Source organism: Mesocricetus auratus, unplaced genomic scaffold, assembly GCF_017639785.1.
Source record: "Mesocricetus auratus isolate SY011 unplaced genomic scaffold, BCM_Maur_2.0 Super-Scaffold_100044, whole genome shotgun sequence".
Taxonomy (NCBI): Eukaryota; Metazoa; Chordata; class Mammalia; order Rodentia; family Cricetidae; genus Mesocricetus; species Mesocricetus auratus.
The window spans coordinates 8,668,863-8,689,921 of NW_024429221.1; positions in this window are offsets into that span (position 1 = coordinate 8,668,863).

The following is a 21,059-nucleotide window of genomic DNA, read 5'->3' on the forward strand; positions in this document are numbered from 1 at the left end:
CAACCTTTTGTTTTTGCCTTTGGTTGCTCCACAGAGGTGAAAGTTAAGTCCCTATTGCAGTAGTCACCATGAAGCTCACACACAAGACTTAGAGGACCTTGAGCTAGAAATTATATGAATGCCTGGATGCTGAGGATTAGCTTTCATAGTACCAAAAAGCGCCATTCAAGCTTTCAAAGTAGGTAGGTGACCCACAGTCCTACCATGCTGAATCACATGAACCACAACAGTTCCCAAATAACAGGGTAACTCTTGTGACTCAAATACCTTGGTGGTAACTAGCATATCTAATTGGATTTAAAACCTGTTCAACAAGAGGGGAACCATACCTAGTAAAGGAAACATAGCCAAATTCCTGGGGATACCAACAAATAAAAATACAGAATTATGGGCCCCAGTCACAATAGATATACCTACAAAACACTCCTATGTCTAAGGCTCAGGGAACATTGCAGAAGAGGGGGAAGAATGATTGAAAGGGCAAGAGGATCAGGGAGTTAACTATAGGATTTACTCTGCAAGCAGCATTAGAAGCTACACCCAAAAGTTGAACTAATATGACGGCACAAATGAGAGCTGAACAGAAGAAACTCCACTAGACATGTCAAAGCAGTTTGGGAAAAGCCCAAGAAACCTCAATCATTCACAAAGAAATACAATCAGCTGGAGAGTGCTTGGAGTATGCAAAATGCCTATCTCAGGAAGGGAATAACAATTGGATACCCAATTCTAAGTGGTTGGCCTTTAAAATATATATACATTAAGATTATATGGATTAAACATGTTATATTTAGGAATATATGTTTATAGTTGTATACATATACTCAAGTAATAATAATTAATGATAACAAAGGTTGATTGTCTACACAAAACATAGTGTCCCCCTAAGGTGAATAGGAGACACCTTATTCTTGATCTGAATATAAGTGTTCATGGCATAGCAATAATATACCCTAAATAACATGTTCCCATTTTAAAGCTACATTGGGACACTCAGGGTGTTTAGCAGGTATGAAAGAAACTATGATCATCTAAATAAATACTTCTGCTTACTATCAGACTAACAAACTATTGAAAAAACCTGTTGTTCAGAATTTCCCCAAGAATATCATGGTGGGAGAAGAAAAAAGCAACAGCTTAGTTGGGTCTGGTGCAGCCATATCTGATGGGAATGACAAAAGTCATAAAGCCAGCATAGCTGATTGACAAAGATTTGGCAAAACTAAGCCACATGATTGCCATCATGACCAACTTTCACTTTGGGTTTTGATAACTGTGTATTGCAAGCTTGCTCGGGCTTTTTAGTATTTGTACAACTTGGTGATATTAGATTGATAGGAAATTTCTTGTGAATCATTTATGCCTTTTCCCAGAAGTGCTGCTTCTAAGTTCCCCTAGCAAAGTCCTGAGCATAATATACTCCAAAATTTAGAGAGCTATTCTTATCCACTTGAAGGTCTTTCTCATGCCTTAAAGGTTGTGACACACATAAAGATGACAGATATCTCTTTATGAGTCTCTTCCCTGGTACTTACTCAGAAACAAGAGAGTCAAAACTGATGAGGAATGTCCTTCTGTATGCTGTGAATATATGTTTCTCTTATTGGTTGATGAATAAATGTATTTCAGCCAATGGATAGGCAGGATTTAGCCAGGTGGAAAATCCAAACAGGGATAGAGAAAGGTAGTAGGTGGAGTCAGGAAGACACCATCTAGCTGCCGAGCAAGCAAGAGACCCGGACGTCACTGGTAAGACAAGACTATGTGGAGAAACACAGATTAATAGAGATGGGTTAATAATTAAAAGAGAGGTAGCCAATAATAAGACTGAGTCATCAGCCAAACATTTTATAATTAACATAAGGCTCTGTGTATTTGTTTGGGTCTAAACAACTGCAGGACTAAGTGGAACAGAAACGTCTGTCTACACCAAACAAAGTAGACTACAAAGGTCAACAAGATTTGACTAGAGAAGTTGACAGTAGATCAGATTACAAGTCTCTTCCTACTATACACTCAGGATATTGTGTGGAATATACAACAACACAGTTGGATTAGCTGGAGTTTCCTGTATTTTACACAGGGACTTATATAATGATGAGCAAAGAATAATGTCAAAAATGATAAAAATGTGAAGTATCAGGACCTCTCTTTCTTAGAAAACTTAAGTGTGCAGAGCCACTATGAATGATGTCATATGATGCCAGAACCCAAATGTAATATTTTAGAAAGATGTTCTGCCTAGCCAAAAAATTCTGGGGACTCAGAACTCCAATTATCTTTTAGATGCCAGCTGATTACCCCTCTCTGGGTACCTGGACTGGGTGGGGAATGGCTCCTACTTTGTATAACAAAAGACCTAGGCCTGGAAGAGCCTACACCCACCCCTAAGGCTAGTGAATACATGCAATTTAGGAGTGTCTCTAGGATGAAAGGACATATTTGATATCAGTCCCATATACATGATAATAGATGTCTTCTGCCAGTTCACATCCACCCCCACCCCCACCCCACACCCGCTTTTGGATAGTTATTTAAGATGATGTTGGAATAAACTGTGGTCTCCATGATTGACTTTTGGCCCTCCTGAAATGACAAGATGTGTCTCATTCTTCTTTTTTTTGGGGGGGGGGGTTTGAGACATGGTTTCTCTGTATTGTTTTGGAGGCTGTCCTGGAACTCACTCTGTATACCAGGCTGGCCTTGAACTCACAGAGATCCACCTGCCTCTGCCTCCTGAGTGCTGGGATTAAAGGTGTGCGCCACCAACGCCTGGCCAAGCTGTGTCTCATTCTTAACACCACTGGGTTGATAGGACTTCCCTGATCCACACTCCCCCACTCAGGGTGAGACCCAGGACTATTTGGCTGGTTCCAAATACAGCCCCAAAGATATCAGTCCAGAATAGATGGCCCCTGCAGTGTAGGATTGATACAGGTCAGACCATGGCAATATGACCAATGAATGAAAGAAGACAAGGACTGGACATATAAATAAAGTCTATAAAGATATCAAATGTGAACATTTTATTATGCCAGGTTTGGGCAATCTATCATAAAGAGCTAATAATACACTGATAGGGGCAAGGAAACTACCTGGGTTGGCTTGAAGATTTTCTATCTAGTGTTCTTGAAATGCAAGAGCTGCCTAAAATTTGGGTTATAGGGCTGACGAGTAAAAATGATTGTAAAAGTTAACTCTGTTTTGTCACAGTTTGACTAAAAGATATGCAAGAGGAAGTGAGATATGTCCCAAAACAAAAATGATATGGTCTATGTTTTGGAACATGAATCTATGCCTTCTTACTAAAGTTTGCATCATAAAGAAGCTCTCTGATGGCTAATCAGTCAGGCTGTGAGATTCTCCCAATCACCATTACCTGCCTCAATCAGTCCTTTCCTTGCCCATGGCTTGTCTTCTCTCTGAAACCTGATCATAGCTGGGACTGATCCGCAGCAGGGGACCTTGTCTCCAGCAAACATATTGTATACTTTACAGCAATCTTTCATCAGGTTCTCCGTCTTATAGGAAAGTAACTCATGAGGACTCAGAGGAATATGTGATAACATGAATAACAAATCCAGCCACCATTCTGTCTTGGGTGGTGAATCACAAGCCTCACCCCCTGACTGAGGCAAAATTGGAGTCTATGGCTTATGAATGAGGAAGAGTTGGTTTTATTAAAGGTGTATCTTGGTAGGTCCTCCATGTTCCAATGGATGGCCCATGTACATGAGTATGTGGAAAGTACAAACTAGACTAGGTGAGTTACTGAAACAAACAAGTGTGAAAGAAGGCATGGAATTGGGAAGGTAGATGGGATTTTGGAGAATTAAGGAATAGTGTGACTGTATTCAAAATACATTGAATGCATTATGGAATTGTCAAAGAATTAATAGGACATGATACACCGGAGAAATAACTACTTTATTGGTGTGTCAATCAGTAGTAAAAGAAGATAGGAAAGCTAGAGATCTCAGCACATGCTGGGAAGAAATTGATGGAGAAAAACAGGAAGTCATGCTTTTTGTTGTAGAAGTCAAGGGAACAGACTCAGCAATGAATGTCTGTGAAGAGCTTCTGTGGATTATGAGTGTACATTCAGAGAGGCTGGACCTGTGTGAGTGTCAGTGCACACAGGTTGGTGGGAAAATTTAGCAGTGAGGATGTGTTAATAACTGCATCAAGTGAGATGTCTCTATGGTACATAAGCACGTATTTCATTAATGAGATAGTTTTTCCCCCTATATTTGTATGATGATTACAGCTGTTTTAGTTTCATATTTTCTTTTATCTTCTACTTTCAGTATGATTTCTTAAGTTTATAAAGCAGAATTATTTTTCATACAGGTAAAGAACTTATGCCTTTCCATGTGAAAGGGATGAGTGTCTTTTGAGTATACACCCAAGAGTGGAATAGCTAAGTGTTGAGGTAGGTCAAGTCCCATCTTCCTGAGGAACCAGAACACTGATTTCCATAGTGGATATACATGTTTGCACTCCTACCTGCATTGGAAGAATGTTCCTATTACTCCTCATTCTCTCCTACACTGACTCTTGTTTGTTTTTAGTCATTCTGACATGTATAAAATTAAATATTGAAGCAATTTTCATTTTCATTTCCCTGATGATTGAGGATGCTGAACATTTCTTTAAGTTTTTCACAGCCATTTGGTCTTATCACTTTTCTGAATTCTCTAGTTAGATCTATACCCCTGTGGTGGTTTGAAAGAAAATGGCCCCCAAAGTGAGTGGCACTACTAGAAGGTGTGGCTTTGTGAAAATAGGTATGGCCTTGTTGGAGGAAATGTGTCACTGTGAGAGTGAAATTTGAGGTCTCCAATATTCAAGCTAATCCCAGTGAGACAGACCATTGCCTGTTGCCTGCAATTTGTATAACTCTCAGCTATTTCTCCAGGACCATGTCTCCCTGTATGCCACCATGTCCCACCAAGATGATAATGGACTGAATCTCTGAACTGTAAGCTCAGAGAATTGGGCTGTAAGCAAGCCACCCCAATTAAATATTTTCCTTTATAAGTTTCTGTGGTCATGGTTTTTATTCACAGCAATAGAAACCCTACCTAGGACAACCCCACTGTCAATTAGGAAATAAGTTGTTTTCTTGATGTACAGTTTTTTTAGTTATTTATATATTTTATATATTAGCCTTTATCAGATATGTAGCTGGTAAAAAAAATCCCACTCTGTAACTTGCTATTTTCTGCAAATGTCCAAATGATGTCTCCTTTGCCAAACATATGTTTCAGCTTCATGAGGTTACACAGCCTTCCTAAACAGGTTCTCCTGCATTTTTCAACCACATGAGCTTATAGCTGCCATTTCACATTCAGACAATGACAAGGTGACAGCAAGCACCAGATGGTCACTACTGCAGGCCTCAGAGGCTGCCTTTTGCTCTTCTGCAAGACATTAATCTATGTACACAATCCGCCAGCATGTATGTTAAATGTCTTGATCTTTCACATTTTTCATTCTGCAACCAAGGAAATCTCATGTGTGCAGTTCTGCGGTGGTATTTGTCCTTTGTGAAAGCCTCAGCTGATGTTTCTAGGTCATAGTCACTGGTATTCGTTTCAGAACAAATACATCTGGGGCAAGAGCTGTTTTGTCTTGACACTGATTTTGAAATTGACAAGTGATAGAACTGCTATTATTTGAGGTTGGGGGAATCTATTTTCAGAATTTTAGTATGTTTATATAATGTCTTCTAAGTAAGGAAGTCTGGCTTTGGGGTTAAAGGTGCGGGTTATGAATGATTCAGCTTGGTGATTGCATACAGGATATTTATTTAAAGAAGAAAGCCTCACTGCTGAGAAGTTGATGATTATAGAAAGGAAAACAAGGTGAGAACAGAAGCATTCGATGCTTTGGGCTAGTTAGAACTTGGGAAAGTTTGGTTGATACACACACTCCAGTTGAGCATCCTTTGACTGCTGTTAAACTTAGGAACTACATTTCCCATAATCCATTTCGACAGTAATTCTTATTTAGAAGCAATCAATTGGCTTTGGGAGGTTTCCTAGGTTCCTCAATGCTGCAGGGCCCATCAAAGTTACCAAACTTCATTTCCCAAAATGCACCCCAGAAGGTTTCACGTTATAAGCGGCCAGGGAAGCTCCCCGAGATTTCGGAGGCGGAAGTGAAGTAGAAGCCATTACCCTAAGGAGGCGATTGCAGTAAGACACATGTGCGAAAAAAAAATGTTTAAGGCTTCCCCCCCTTGTATGTGTCCGAACCCTTTTGTTCGCCGAAACATTAGGGACCCGCTCAGGCTGCGGAGACTTCCGCTTCCTGAATCCCCACCCCCACCCCCCAGGTCTGGTAAGTACCGGCTTCCACACTTAACCCTTTAGCTCCGGGAAGGAGAGGTGGGCAGGTTTCAGGGAGGAGGAAGCCAGGGACTTTTAGGATGCGCGCCTCTTTTTGCCCTTAGCAGGCGACCAAGGAAAACTGGGGTCCAAACACTTCACAGGTGACAAAGGGACATGCTGACGACCTTGTCGTAAAATCCGTAGAGCACGGTATTCATAGGTGACTTGATGGCAGGAATTGCTATAAGCATTAGTTTTCTTTCTGAAAACTCATTGATATGAGCACGCTGTTTTTCTTTTTGTTACTGCTAAACTTACATGGTATCTTTACTGTTTTCAGCTAAATCTTCAATCACTTTGTGCGTTTGTTAGCTGACAATCCTCGTACAAAATAAATTGCTTGTAAAAATAGCTGTCATTCAGTGTGACCTACTGCCAGTTTAACTCTCGAAAGTTAGTTCATTTAATATTGTATTCCCTGGTGTTCTGCCTTGAATTTTCCCCGTGTTACCTCTGTCCTTTATCCTTTGACAATAAACACGAAAAAAAGGTCATAACTTTCATACTGAAACTTTCAAACTAAAAGGACAGCAACAGTTACAGTCTTTGCAGAGGCCAGGTTTTTGTTGCGCAGTCTATCAGATGACAACAATATCTCTAATAATAAGCATGATTATAGAGGTCAGTGATAATGATTACATAATAATGAATGTACTACTAGGTGCCAGTAAATTGTACACTAAAATTAAAATAAATGTTTTTTTTATATTATGAAAAATTTAAAAAGGTAATCATTGAAGGAATTTACAAGCTAGACTGTGATGGTGATCATTAAACCTTAAAGGCTTGTATGCTCTTGTTATAGTGCATATTTCTGTCTCCACTATAATTAATTATATGGATTTTACTGTTCCCCAAATACATATTGCACTATTATTTATTTTTATAATAGCCGTGTTGTTCACACTGCTGCAAGTATGCCATTCCTATAGAGATTTCCAAGTATTTTGTATTCAACAAGTAGTCATGTCATACCATATACTTTAAAATGAGATTATAAAATCCAGATACTGGATTCCTGTTTCCAAAGTTTGTTGAATCTGTGTACAAATCTGTAGAATATGGCGTTTTTTAATGTCATTGAATTTTATAGTTAATCTGTTACTATTTGTAACTGAGAACTTTGACTTCCTGTGTTCAATTATATTTTCTGCACACTGTTGTACTTCCTGAATTTGATATAAAATATGTATTCTACTAATTTAGTATAGTATTTTGGATGTTATTCACAAATAGTTTTATCACTTGAATAAAATAACTAAATATATATGCTTCCTTTGAGTTATACACACTTGCTATAATCTGGTTTGGCTGGAGGCTGGAAATATCCTTAATGAATTTGTCTAGCAAAATCATAAGTGGTTCTGTTTCCCTTCTGAATGTTAGTGAAATGAACTTCCCATGTGCTGGAATTTTTTTTCTTTCTATGTTTATTTGCATCAAGGAACTTGTCTTTTTCTGTAGGTGTTCATTTAATTTTTATCTGTCTATATATTTATTTTATTTTGGCCATTTTTTGCTTTTTCCTCTTTTCTTTTTCTGGTATATTGCTGTAGTTTTTTTTTTACCAAGTATTTCCTTTTTTCTGTCCTTTTTTTCCCTACTGTCTTGCAGGTGTTGATAAGTTTAAGTACCTTGTCTTGGCCAATATAATGATGGTATATTGAATGAATGGACAAATAACTTAGTGTTTGTTTCTTTGTTTTGTTGATTTGTTTTGTTGTTGTTGTTCAGAAAATAGTGAAATTAAAACAGATGACTTCCCAGTGGTACATTGAATTTGTATAAGTAACTTGTTTAGAAGGGACACATTCTCTTAACATTTTGAGCTTCAGTTTGCTATGTTTTTGTGTGTCTGTTTTATGATAAGTTTTCCTTTTCTGTTTCAGGCTTAGGCCAGCTATCCTCCTAAAATGAGACAGAGGCTTTTCCTCCTCTAAATCTGGAATATTTTTGGTTAAGAATATCACCATTTATTAGACATGTTGATAGACCCCTGAAATTTCAGTTCTTAGGAAATAGAGGCAGGAGGATCAGGAGTTCAGGGCTGGTGTAGACTGCATGCGTATCAGTAGGCCAACCTGGTCTACAACCTGAGATCCTATCTATTAAGAATTGCAAAGGGGCCTGGTAGGATGGCTCAATGGGTGAAATCACTTACGTAGCAAGTCTGACTGATAGCATGAGTACACATGTCAAATCCCTTCACTCCTTAAAGGAAAATGGAAGGCTGAGACCATGTAATGGGCTAGAACAAAGTATGTGTGCACAAGTGTGTGTGCGTGGGGGTGGGGGGCATGGGGAGAGGGGCCACCGTTCTCGAAAACAGAGATCCTGAGTCAACAAGGTGGAAGGGGGAGAACTCATTCCTCTGACTTTCATGTGTCTGCCTCCCTCCCAACACACATTCACACTTTTTTGTCGTGAAGGTATGATCTTATTTATTCTGTAGCCTCCCAGTTTTCCTGCTCTGGAGGCCTGAGTGCTGTGCTGAAGTTGAGGGGTTTTGCTACCTTGCCCAGCCCAGGAAAACTTTATTTAAAGGTGTATGTGAGGGCTGGGCATTGGTGGTGCACGCCTTTAATCCCAGCACTTGGTACGCAGAGGCAGGCAGATCTCTGTTAGTTCGAGGCCAGCCTGGTCTACAGAGCAAGTGCCATGATAGGCTCCAAAGATACACAGAAAAAGCCTGTCTCAAAAAACCAAAAGAAAAAGAAAGCTGAACATGAGTTTCTGGAGGACTATGTTGCATACATGTTTTGTATTTGTTATGATAAAACTTTCTTTACGATGTTATTATTTCCACACAATGTATAAACTATAAAATCAAAGTTTGTTCATAATCACTTATGTTTTAATGTATTTTACATATTCCTAATATTAATATACTTAATCTTTTTTTAATTCATTTAAACAGGATCTCACAATATAGTCCAGACTGGATTTCAAATTTGTAATCTTCATGTTTCAGCATTCTTCTGTGCTAGGATTTTAGAGGTATGGGTACCACTCTTGGTTTAGATACTTTTTTTAAAATAAAACATTAGAAATTTGCTTGACTTAGGCAATCCATTTTATAATATGTATTTTCTATTCATAGGTTTCTTCCTTCTTACCTATTTTTGTGTTGGAGGGACAGGGTCTTTGAAACCCAAGGTGGCCTTGAACTTCTCAGATAGCTGAGGATGATTTTGAACTCTACTGATCCTTCTCCCTCCACCTATCAATTGCTGAGATTATGGACCTGCTCTGGCTTCTTTATTACTTTCTTCATTAAATTTTTATGACACCATTTTGTTTCCCCTGACTTAGGCTAGATGACTGTCACATCCCCCAAAATGGAAATACTGTTTTATTTTGTTTTTTACATTTTTTTGTTTTGAGACAGTGTCTCATTATGTAATCCTGGATGTCCTAGAACTCACTGTGTTGTTCAGATTGCTCTCAAACTGAAGCATAGCCACCTGTCTTTCCCTCCCTGGTGCTGCAATTAAAGGTGTGCATCACCATGCTCAGTAAAATTTCATTTATCATATATTATGGCTCCTTTGATAAGTGGATTGATATAGCAGTTTCTTCTGAATTTCATTCCTTGACATTTTGTTGCAAATGTATCTCACTCTTCCATTTTTTAGCCCCTGGGACATGGCCTAGATCACATCAGGTATATTGATATATTGATTTACTGAGAATGCAACTCATTTTGTATTGCCCTAGTCCAGGTCATAACACAGAGAGAAAAGTAGATCTGAATACTAGTGGAATTGAAGAAAGAATAACATGGTAGTCTTCATTACTTTGTATATGTTTGCATGCATGAATAGCACTGAAACAAGGGCACACCTCAGTAAAAGTGCTGTTCTATATCTAGTAGTTGCAGCTAAATCTGAATAACCTGACACTGTCTTGTAAAGTCATATATGGAAATAAAGTTGAACACTGGAAGAATTACAGCCACAAAAAAGGAGTTTACAAGGACAGTTTGGAGTCACAATTTTGGATCATAAACTTGACAGATGAGGCATAGCTTCTGCCTTGTGAGAAGTAAGGCAGGAACTATAGTAAGTTCTGCTAAGTTCCAGTGCCAACTCAGGTAAGTCCTTCCTCAGGGCCAACACGTGAAACCTAAAGTATCTGTTTGGTGTAAATACTGTAGTGAAATGAACCACAGGTAGTTGAACTTAACATCTTGTTTATCCTGTGCATTCCAGATGGGATAGTAACAACCTCTCCAAGTTAGCCAGTTGTTTCTCCCTAGTACACAATGAAGAGAAAAATGTATCTGAATAGTAGAATTGAAGACACCGTTCCCAATGGGATAATATTTGCTGTGTTACAAAGACAGATACCATAGAAGCTAACATTTGGTAATTCTGGAAAGTCTGCATCCTGTTTCATCCACTGATTGCCACTGTTCTGTTCTTTGTATTTTCAGAAGATTGGGTTAATAGTCTTTGTACCTATTTCTAGGTATGCCCTTCATGCAGCTCATCTGCTGCTGCAACTATATCCAAGATCTCTTGTTTGTGACCTTTATCCCACACCAGTAGGCTCTGAGCGGCTTCTCGAGTTTGCATTGCTATAGAACATAGGACAAATTCCACAAGTCTAACGTGGATGTTGGGACATTCTCTCTCTACCTGGTCAATTTGTTTCATGAAGTAGCTGGTGAGGCTCAAGGAGCTATGCTAAACTGTAGGGCTGTCTTACCACTGTAGTTACTGTTCATAGCACAGGATCTTTGAAAATACTCCCAATCCTTCAAATTCTTTATAGGCTTTTCCTTTGTAATCCATAGAAAGCACTTGCCTCATAGAAGCTACCTTGCTATGAAAGTAAATGTGAATCAATTTCTGTCCGTTTCTTGCTTGACTCATTGTTTACTTTCCTGTTAGGAGTTTTCAATCCAGCTCCAGGAGAGTGAACAAGGTACAGAAGTAAAATCTTACTTGGAGCATATTGCCTGGTTGGAAGTTAGAAAAAGAACTAAGCAAGTAAACTATTGGAGGTAAGACATCCTAGGGTTTTGTTTTTTAATTTTTTTATTTTAATTTTAAATAGCTTGTTTTACATGTCAATCACAGTTCCCTCTCCCTCCCCTCCTCCCACACCCCCTCATGCCCCCACAGCCTCCCACCCTATTGCCAATTCCTTCCACATAGGGGATATCTAGAGTCTGTCATTTTACTCAGGGTATAGTCCAGGCACTCCCCTAAGAGTCCAGGCTGAGAGAGCATCCCCCTTTGTGCTATGGACACATGATATCTGTTTGTATTCCAGGGATAGACACTGATCCACTGCTCAGGGCCCCATAGGTTGCCCAGGCCTCCTCACTGACACTCACATTCGGGGATTCCGGATCAGTCCCATGCTGGCCTCCCCACTGTTGGTCTGAGGTCGAAGAGCTCTCCCCTGTTCAGATCAGCTGTCTCTGCTGGTTTTGCCAGCCCATTCTTTGCCAAATTGCTCATCGCTCCTCTCTCTCTGTCACTGGGTTCCTTGGGTTCAGTTCAGTGATTAATTGTGTGTTTGCCTCTGCTTCCATCAGTCACAGGATGAAGGCTCCCGGATGGTTGTAGACTTCAAGTTCATTATCAGGAATGGGCATTCGAAGTTGTCTCTCCACTATTGCTTAGCTTGCCAATTGGTGTCATCCCTTTAGATCACTAGAGGTCACTCTGGTGCCTGATCTGTCTTCTAACCTATGATTCTGTCTTCCCTCTATCCTACCCCCCCCCCCACTCAACCTTCCTGTTCCTCTTCTCCCCCTCTCTTCTTCCCAGCTCCCTCTCCCTCCCACCCCTCGCCATGTTCCCCATCTGTTCATAGGATCTTGCCTCATTCCTCTTCTCTGGGGTACTATGCATATCTTTTAGGTTCCTTCCTGTTTCCCAGACTGTCTATCAGTGGAAGTGCAGACTAGCACTATCCTGATCCATGTCTAACATCCATATATGAGTGAGTACATACCATGTTTGTCTTTTTGCGACTGGGTTACCTCACTCAGGATGGTTTCTTCTAGTGCTATCCATTTACCTGCGAATTTCAAGATTCCATTGTTTTTTCTGCTGAGTAATACTCCATTGTGTAAATGTACCACATTTTCTCTATCCACTCTTCAGTTGAGGGGCATCTAGGTTGCTTCCAGGTTCTGGCTATTACAAATAATGCTGCTATGAACATAGTGGAGCAGATGCCCTTATTGTATGAATTTGCCTCATTTGGATATATGCCTAAGAGTGGAATTGCTGGGTCTTATGGTAGATTGATTCCCATTTTCCTGAGGAATCTCCATACTGCTTTATTTCTGTTGCTGTGACAAATACTCTAATGAAAAGCAGGATAAAGAAGGAAAGTCTTCATTTGGTTTACACTTCCAGTCTTTGCAGGAAAGTTGCAGAGATAGTAGAACAAGGCAGTTAGCCATATTATATCCATAGCCAAGGGCAAAGCAAACTGAATGTATCCATGCTGCCTGCCTGCTTGCTTCGTAGTACTCAGCTAGCTTCTTACACCTTCACACAGCCCATGAAATGGCGCTGCTACAGTGGACTGCAACAATTAACAATCAAGCTAGATCCCCATGTGCATGACCACAGGCCAGCCTGGTCCAGAGAATTCTTCAGTTGAGGCTCTCCCAGGTGATTATTAGTTGTGAAAGAAGACATTTAAACCAGCCATTGTAGGCAGCGGTTCCTCCTGTCCATTTTCTGTGGATCCTTGGAGATAATAGAGATAATTGCCTGACTACAATCAATTTTCTGTGAGCATGTATAGGCAAAAACCTACAAGAAAAAATGTATAGTTCTCCAGGTGCTACCTTTGCCTATCATACATGTTCAAAATGCCCAGATGTTTCAATGGTTCAGGAACCAAAAGATATTCCTGGGCAACTCAGAATGTCTGCTACTGAGACAGCTTGAACTTGCAGTGTTGCTGGAGTTAGTGTCAAAGCCTGGATCCTGCCAACCTTGGCAGACTAGGCTTGGTCACTATTCTCAATAAGCCAATTGAAAAGATAATAGTGAAAAGTAGGAAAGGCATATTAATTCATTCAATCCACAATGGAAAGAGAAATTGTTGTATTGACTCCTGAATTACATCTACTGGTGCTGACATGAGGTTTCAGCTTAAACAGAGGGGATAAATTATTCATAATTAACAGTTCCAGTGAATATTTATTATTTTCTTTAAGGTGATCAGATAAATTGTCACAAGCATCGTGTGTGTGTGTGTGTGTGTGTGTGTGTGTGTGCGTGTGTTCATATTCTATTTTATGTGCATTTGTGTTTTGCCTGTGTGACTGCAACTGGAATTATAGTCTTGAGCTGCCAAGTGAGTGCTGGGAATTGAGCCCAGGTCCTGTGGAAGAGCAGCCAGTACAGTTAACCTTTGAGCCATCTCTCCGCCCTCATCAGAAAGAAGCCTCTTTATTGAAGACCAGTTCCCTTTCTGAATGGTTTTATCCTATTCTTTCTCCCAGCATGAGATTCCTGGGCAACTTTTATTTTCTGGATTGAATTATCTCAGTTTAGTAGCAAACAGAAGGGTATCAAGGAACCTTTCGATTATCTTCATTTCTGTGGGGATGATCACAGCTATATTTGAAAGACCTTGTTTCATCTGTCCCTCCATTCCTTCTTCCCTTTTATTGTATGTGTTTATTTATTCTAGGGTTCAAACTCAGGGCTTCATGCTTACTAGGTAAACATTCTGCCATTAATTGTGTTCACAGATCTAAGTTCTACTTTATTGATTATTCATGTCCAGATTTGTCTATTTTGTTTATTTGTAGTAAAATATAACCTGTTACAACTTAGTAAAGTATATTAAGGGGACATAAGTATTTTGGGGAAAATAAATGTGGATTAAAAAAACAAGGGTTTCATAAGTGGAGTAGATAGAAAGTACTATTTCAAAAGCCTTTAAATTGAATAAAAATCCTAGAGAGAAGAACCAACCAGACACAGTGTAGGGAAGAATATTGGAAGGAAGAGATAGCAAGTGCCAGGGACCTAAAGGGTGTGCCTGTCTAAGGATTTGAGGCTCTGTGAAGAAGTCACTGTGAGCTAGCATAATCCAGTGACTGGGAAAGTAGTCGAGGTGAGGTGGCAGAGGTATGGGAGCTTGTTCTGAGGAAAGTGAGACACCATCAGAAGGTTTTGAGCAAAAAAAACAAAGTTGGAGCCGGGCGGTGGTGGCGTAGGCCTTTAATCCCAGCACTCGGGAGGCAGAGGCAGGCGGATCTCTGTGAGTTCGAGGCTGGGCTGGACCGATAGCCTCCAAAACAATACAGAGAAACCCTGTCTCATAAAAAAAAAAAAAACAAAGTTGGTGACAACAACTGTAGTGATGATTTGTATTCTAGCAAATAAAGCTTGCCTGAAGATCAGAGTATAGCACTAAGCCACTAGTTAGTCACAAACCTAGTTAAGAGCTAAGCCACTAGTTAGCCAAACAGCTAATTCACTAGTTAACCACAGTGGACAGGCAGTGGTGGCCACACCTTTAATCCCAGCACTCGGAAGACACAGGCTATCTCTGTGAGTTCAAGGCTATCCAGGGCTTACATGAAAGTGAATCAGACTAAAAGAGAAACAGAGCTCATACACCTTTGATCCCACTACATGACATGACACACCTTTAACCCCATCACTAGAGAGTGAATAAGGCAGGAGCTCAGGTTTGGTGGAGAGCATTGCAGTCTGCAGCCACTCTGAGGTCAGGATCACCTCTCTGGTCTTAGCCTTTGTAGTGATAAAAACTCTCTAGTGGCTTGGCTGCTTTGCTTTCCTGATCTTTAACTTGAACCCCATATCTGTCTCTGGGTGTTTATTATTCATGCTACAAGCAACAGGATTTAGGAGACCATGTAGGGATCAGTCAGACCGGTTTAAAAGAGCAGTTATAGTGTAGTGGCTGAGGAATAGCCAGAACTTTGCATATGTTTTAGTGTGAAATGACAGGTTGTAACTATTTGGATGGAGAGGGTATGACACAGAGAAGGTTGGCTATGTATTTTAAATGCCTTGGTCCCTCCTTTCTCTCTGTCTTTCTTGTTTCCCCTGTGTCTTTGTGGGTATGTGCATATTTGTGTATGGGCATACTCACCCATATGAGTAGGCAAGAGGTTGATGCTAACGATGGGTGTCTGCCATTATCAGTCTTCACCTTATTTTTACTTTTAAGACAGGGTCTAACACTGGACCTAAAGCTTGCTGTTTTGGCTAATCTGGCTGGCCAATAAGACTCCCAATATCATACGGTCTCTTCATTTCCAGTGAGATGGTCATGGATTTGCACTGCCATTGCCAGCTTTTTATGTGGGTGGTGGGATCTGAAATCACATTCTTATGTGCCCATGGCAAGCACCTTACCATTGTGCCGTCTCCCCGGCCATTTCTTTTGCAGTGCTGAATATTAAACCCAGAGCCTTTACCCATGCCAGGCAAGCTGAATTACATCATCCAGTGATACTCCTCCTCCTTATTTTCCTAGTAAGAGGCTAGCTATAAAATTCTGTTCTGCTGTTAACTATTACTTTGTATCCCTTGTCCAGTTTTAATTATTCCAAAGCTGTAATTCATCAGCTTGGCAAGTCAGATATTTGCCCTCATGTGGATATAATATGTACACAGCTGACGGGGTTCCAAAAGAAACAGTTTCAGAAGATAATTGCTCAATACCTAATAAAAGGTTTAAACATGTTCATAAAACTTGTTTAAGCATTTTACCATCTAGAAATTCATTCTAAAGGAAAATGAAGTATACAGTTTTAGCTTCAAGGATTTATTATAGGCATAGTCTTTCTATTTGTGAAAAATTAGAAACATTCTAAATATCTAAACATAGAACACAGAGTATTTAGTAGTATAGCATGTAAACTCCTGTACCTGAGGCTTATGGATGGTTGGAAAAGCCAGGCCAGGAAGTTTATAGGAGCCTGAGATAAGGACATTTGCTTAAAAATAATATAATCTTTTAAAAAATTGTGGGTAGGGAAGAGAAGCTGTGGGGTAGTAGAGGAAGATAAATAGGATCAAAATACACTATATGAATTTCTCAAAGAATTAATGAAATGTTCTTAAAACTTAGAACCATCAAGAATGTTTTAGTTTACAAGTACTTTAGTTGATTCTAAATTCTATTTTCAATAAAATATACATGAATATATATTTTGCATGCAAAATATGTGTAATGCATTTGTCTTAGTTAGCGTTTTCATTGCTGTGAAGAGACACCACAATCATGGCAACTCTCATAAAGGAAAAGATTCATTGGGGTAGCTGGCTTACAGTTTCAGAGGTTGAGTCCATTGTCATCATGGTAGGGAACATGGTGGCGTGCAGGCAGATTTAGTGCTGGAGGAATAACTGAGATTCCTATCTTTTACAGACAACAGGAAATTAACTCACAGACTGAGTGGTATCCTGAGTATAGGAAACCACAAAGCTTACCCCATAGTGACACACTTCCTCCAACAAGGCCATACCCACTACAGTAAAGCCACACACCTAATAGTGTTGTTCCCTGTGAGATTATAGGGGCCAGTTACATTCCAACTACCACAAACTTTATGTAGTGTTTTTTTATTTTCATATTGTATACCCATTGTATTATGCCGAGAAGGGAAGTTCGGGTCATAGTTATGGATTTGTGCTGTTTGTTGTCTTTCAGACAAGGTTGAGATCCAGTCTGAGATCAGCATTCTGCAAGGTTGCCTATGGCTGCTGGAGGCAGGTGTTTCTGGGAGAAGCAAGGGAAGCAGGTGTGCAACTGGCCATGGAGGTTTTCTGTGCCAGGGTACTAGTTGGAATACTGGAAGATTTACACAAAGGCCACAGGTGGTAAGACCCACAGTAGCTTCTGATAAGGAATGGGACTCTACAGTCCTATGGAGACTGGTGGTTAGGAGCATCCTCACAGAATTCTTGTCCTTTGCTCTGTATCCTGTGGTCCTATGCCGCATTTCTCCATACAAACCAGAAAGACTTGCTGCCTAGTTTCTCATTGGCTTGGCAACTGTGCAAATCTTACAAACTTATGAGTATGTGGAAACGGGCTTTCACATTTCTCTTTCTAAACTCTCCCATACACCCCTCCCCAATCTCCTTCAAATTCTTGGCCAATTTTTTTCATTATTTATTATCTGCATACATGTATTTATGTACATATTATTCCTAAATGTAAGCTGCTCAGTCCATATAATGTTACTAGTATGTATGTTTTCAAGACTGACCATTTGGCCCTGGACAACCAGCTGGTTTACAATTCCTGGGGAGGGCCATCCCTCCTGTTCCCAGCATTCCTTAGTTGCCCGTACTTCCTCATGTAGAGTTAAGGCTTGGTGGACTTTTCCCCATCTGCTTTGACATGTGCTTGGTGTCATTCTGTTTATCTTATGCTTGAGCAGTCATAATTGTGAGAATTTATAAGTATAGGGTCTTACATTCAGAGGAAGCATAATCTCCCAGCAAGCTCCCTGGTCTTGTGGCTCTTACAGTTTTTCTGCCCAACCTTCCTTAATGTTTCCTGAGCCTTATGTGCAGGGGTCTTCTAGGTCTGGGCTGTACAACTGCGTTTTTGTTGATTGTGGTTTCCTGTGGGAGTCTCTGTTGCAAAGAGTAGTTTCCTTGATTGTAGATGAGAAATACACTCATCTGTAGATATAAGAACAAATGTTTAGAATGTAGTTAGTGGTTTTCCTTTTTAGTGAAGTGGTGATTATAGGTTCTCCTGTAAGATCCATGACTTCACTAGCACTGAAAAGTTTGTTAGGTTTCCAATGCCAGGCATGGTTTTCCTCTACTGGAGCAAGTCTTAACATTCTTAGATAGCTATTGGTTACTTCCAAGGTATGGGTACAAGTACTGCTCCTTTAGGGTTATCATCCCATGCTTGTCTTGGAGGGCAGTAAAGGAGGAAGCTTACCACACCACAATCCTGTGCAATGAAACCCATCCTAAGGAAGGCATTCCAGTCAGTTCCAGCTCAGGAGCCTCTGGACCCTGTCTTAAGTATTTAGTTCCTTCAGCAATGGACTCTTACTTTGTACCTTTGCAGGGCAACTAAGGGCAATAGCAGTACTCTCTATTGCCCTGAACAACAACCCTTGTCTGGTATTGGGGTTTTGGTTAGTGTAAGTATGTGCAGCATGAAACTGTTTGTTAAAACAAGCGGAACTTTCCAGACTGCCACAGACAGTGGATGACAGCACCCAGCTACAAAAGTTTGTTAGATTTTTATAAGGGTAGAAGATGATGGGAAGTGGGGGGGGGTAGGCTGGTGGTGTCTTTAAAATCTAGGACAGCCAGGTGCTTAGCATGGGAAATCTGTCAGACAGGTGGTTCTGAAAGTTGTAGTCAGAAGCATTCAGCCAGCCTTTAGGACTTCTAAGAAGTGCTCTACATTTCTGTTTCCTGGCCAAACCAGCTCAGGTTGGAATTGAATCATTGTCATTAGCACTGCCATTGGGGACCTGCTTTGTAACCTGTCAACAGTTGGGTAGTTTTTGGTTCTTGGAGGCAGCACATTCAGACCAGATGAGAAAAGTTCATTTGAAATGTCAGTGTGTATTTATATACAAATTATGTTTACTATTGTTTTTTTTAAGGTAAACAGTTCATAGTATGATTTCTTGTGGTTTTTTGAGACATCATTATTTTTATTTTACCCTGCTCCATTCATCTTCTGTATTTAGCTCCCTCCCTGCTCCCTGAAGCCCCCTTCTCATTCTTCCTATCAAATCACTTGTATTCTGCTATTGCTCTTCTCCCTCTCCCTTCTTCTGTATTAACCTCATTCCCTGCCTAAAGAGCCCTCCCTTTGTTCTATCCCTGATTAGATCATTTGTACCCTGCCTTTCCCCAGCTGTTGCTCTGCAGCCTTCCTTTCTTGGCAATAGCCTGGTTTTACTTTTCAGGGTCCTAGAGTTACTATAGGGTATGTGCTCCCATTTGAATATTTGGAGCTAGATTTGGAGATAGAACGTGCTGTTTGTCTTAATTCAATATAATATTGTCTAGTTCCATGCATTTACTTGCGATGTTCATGATTTCATTTTTCTTTGATAAATAGTATACTATAGTAGATATGTACCAATTACACAGTCATCCGTTGTAGGACACCGAGGTTATTTCCAGTTCCGAGCTATTGTGAGTAAAGCAATATTGAACATGGCTAAGCAGATGTCCGTGGATTTACATGTCAAGTGATTTGCGCATATGCCAAGAAGTGGAAAGGCTAATTATATGGTGAATTTATTTTTAACTTTTTGAGACTTTTCATTAGTTTCCGTAGTGACTTCACCAATTTGCAGTTCCACCAACAGTGGATGATGGGCCTTTTTTCCTCACACTACAACATTTGTTGTTGGTTGTATTGTTATCTTTGCCATTCTGACTGTGGTAAGATGAAATCTCAAAGTTGTTTTGATTTTCATTTCCCTCTCTAATTATGAAGGCTAATGTGTCATTTTGAGATATTTCTTATCGATTGTTTTTTCTTCTTGTTTTTTCTTCTGGTGAGAACTTTATTCAGTTCCCACTTTTCAAATGAGTCCTTTTTGTTTTGGTTTTTTGTTTTTTGTTTGTTTACTTTTTGATTTCTTTGTATATTGTAGATATTAATCCTCTGTCAGATGTGTAGCTGGCAAAGATTCTGTCATTCTGTGGGCTTCCTCTTCATCTGGCTGATAGTTTCTTCAGCTGTGCAGAAGGTTTTTAGTTTCATAAAGTCCCAGTTGTCAATTGTTGGCCTTAATTCTGGGGCAAATGGGATCCTATCCACAAAGTCCTTTTCTACACCTATCCTACGGGATACTTCTAGCAGTTTAAGAGTTTCACATTTCATTCATAGGCCTTTCCATTTGGAGTTAGTTTTTGTGCAAGGTAAGCAGCATTTGCATGTGGATATCCAGTATTACATCATAGGATTTTGAAGAGGCTTAGTTCAGCATATGCTTTTGGAGTACATGACAAATATTGAGTGGCTGAAGTAGTTATGTGTGCAGTTTACACATCTGTTTTGTGCCATCACTATAGCTCTGTAATATATAAGATTTGGAATTACAATCCCTATTTTGTTCCTTTTAGTCATAATTGTTTTGGCTATTCTTTTGTGGTTCATATGAATTTTATGATATTTTTATTTCTTTGAAGAATATTGGAAGGTTTTTTATTGAGATTTTATTGACTCTTTAAATAACTTTTGATATAATGATTAGTTTCATAATGTTAACTCTACTAATCTATACTCACAGGGTGTCTTTCCATTTTCTAATGTCTTTCTCTATCTCTTTCTTTAGACGTTTAAAGTTTAGGTTTATTCCTAGATATTGTTTGGTTTGGTGCTATTGTCAATGGGAGTGTGTCCATGATCTCCTCCTCTGTATGTTGTTGGTGTATAGAAAGATATTAATTTGTTCAAGTTGATTCTGTATGCTGCCATAGAAATTTTCTGGTAGAATTTTGGGGATCTCTAATCTGTAGTATCTTATCTTCCACAAATAGGAATAGTACGACTTTTTCTTTAACTATTGTATCCCTTTAATTTCTTTTTCTTGCCTTGTTCCTCAGGTATTCTGAAAATATATTGAAAAGGAGTGTGGATAGTAGATATCCCTATCTGGTTCCTTGCTTCAGTAGAATTGCTTCAAGCTTTTCT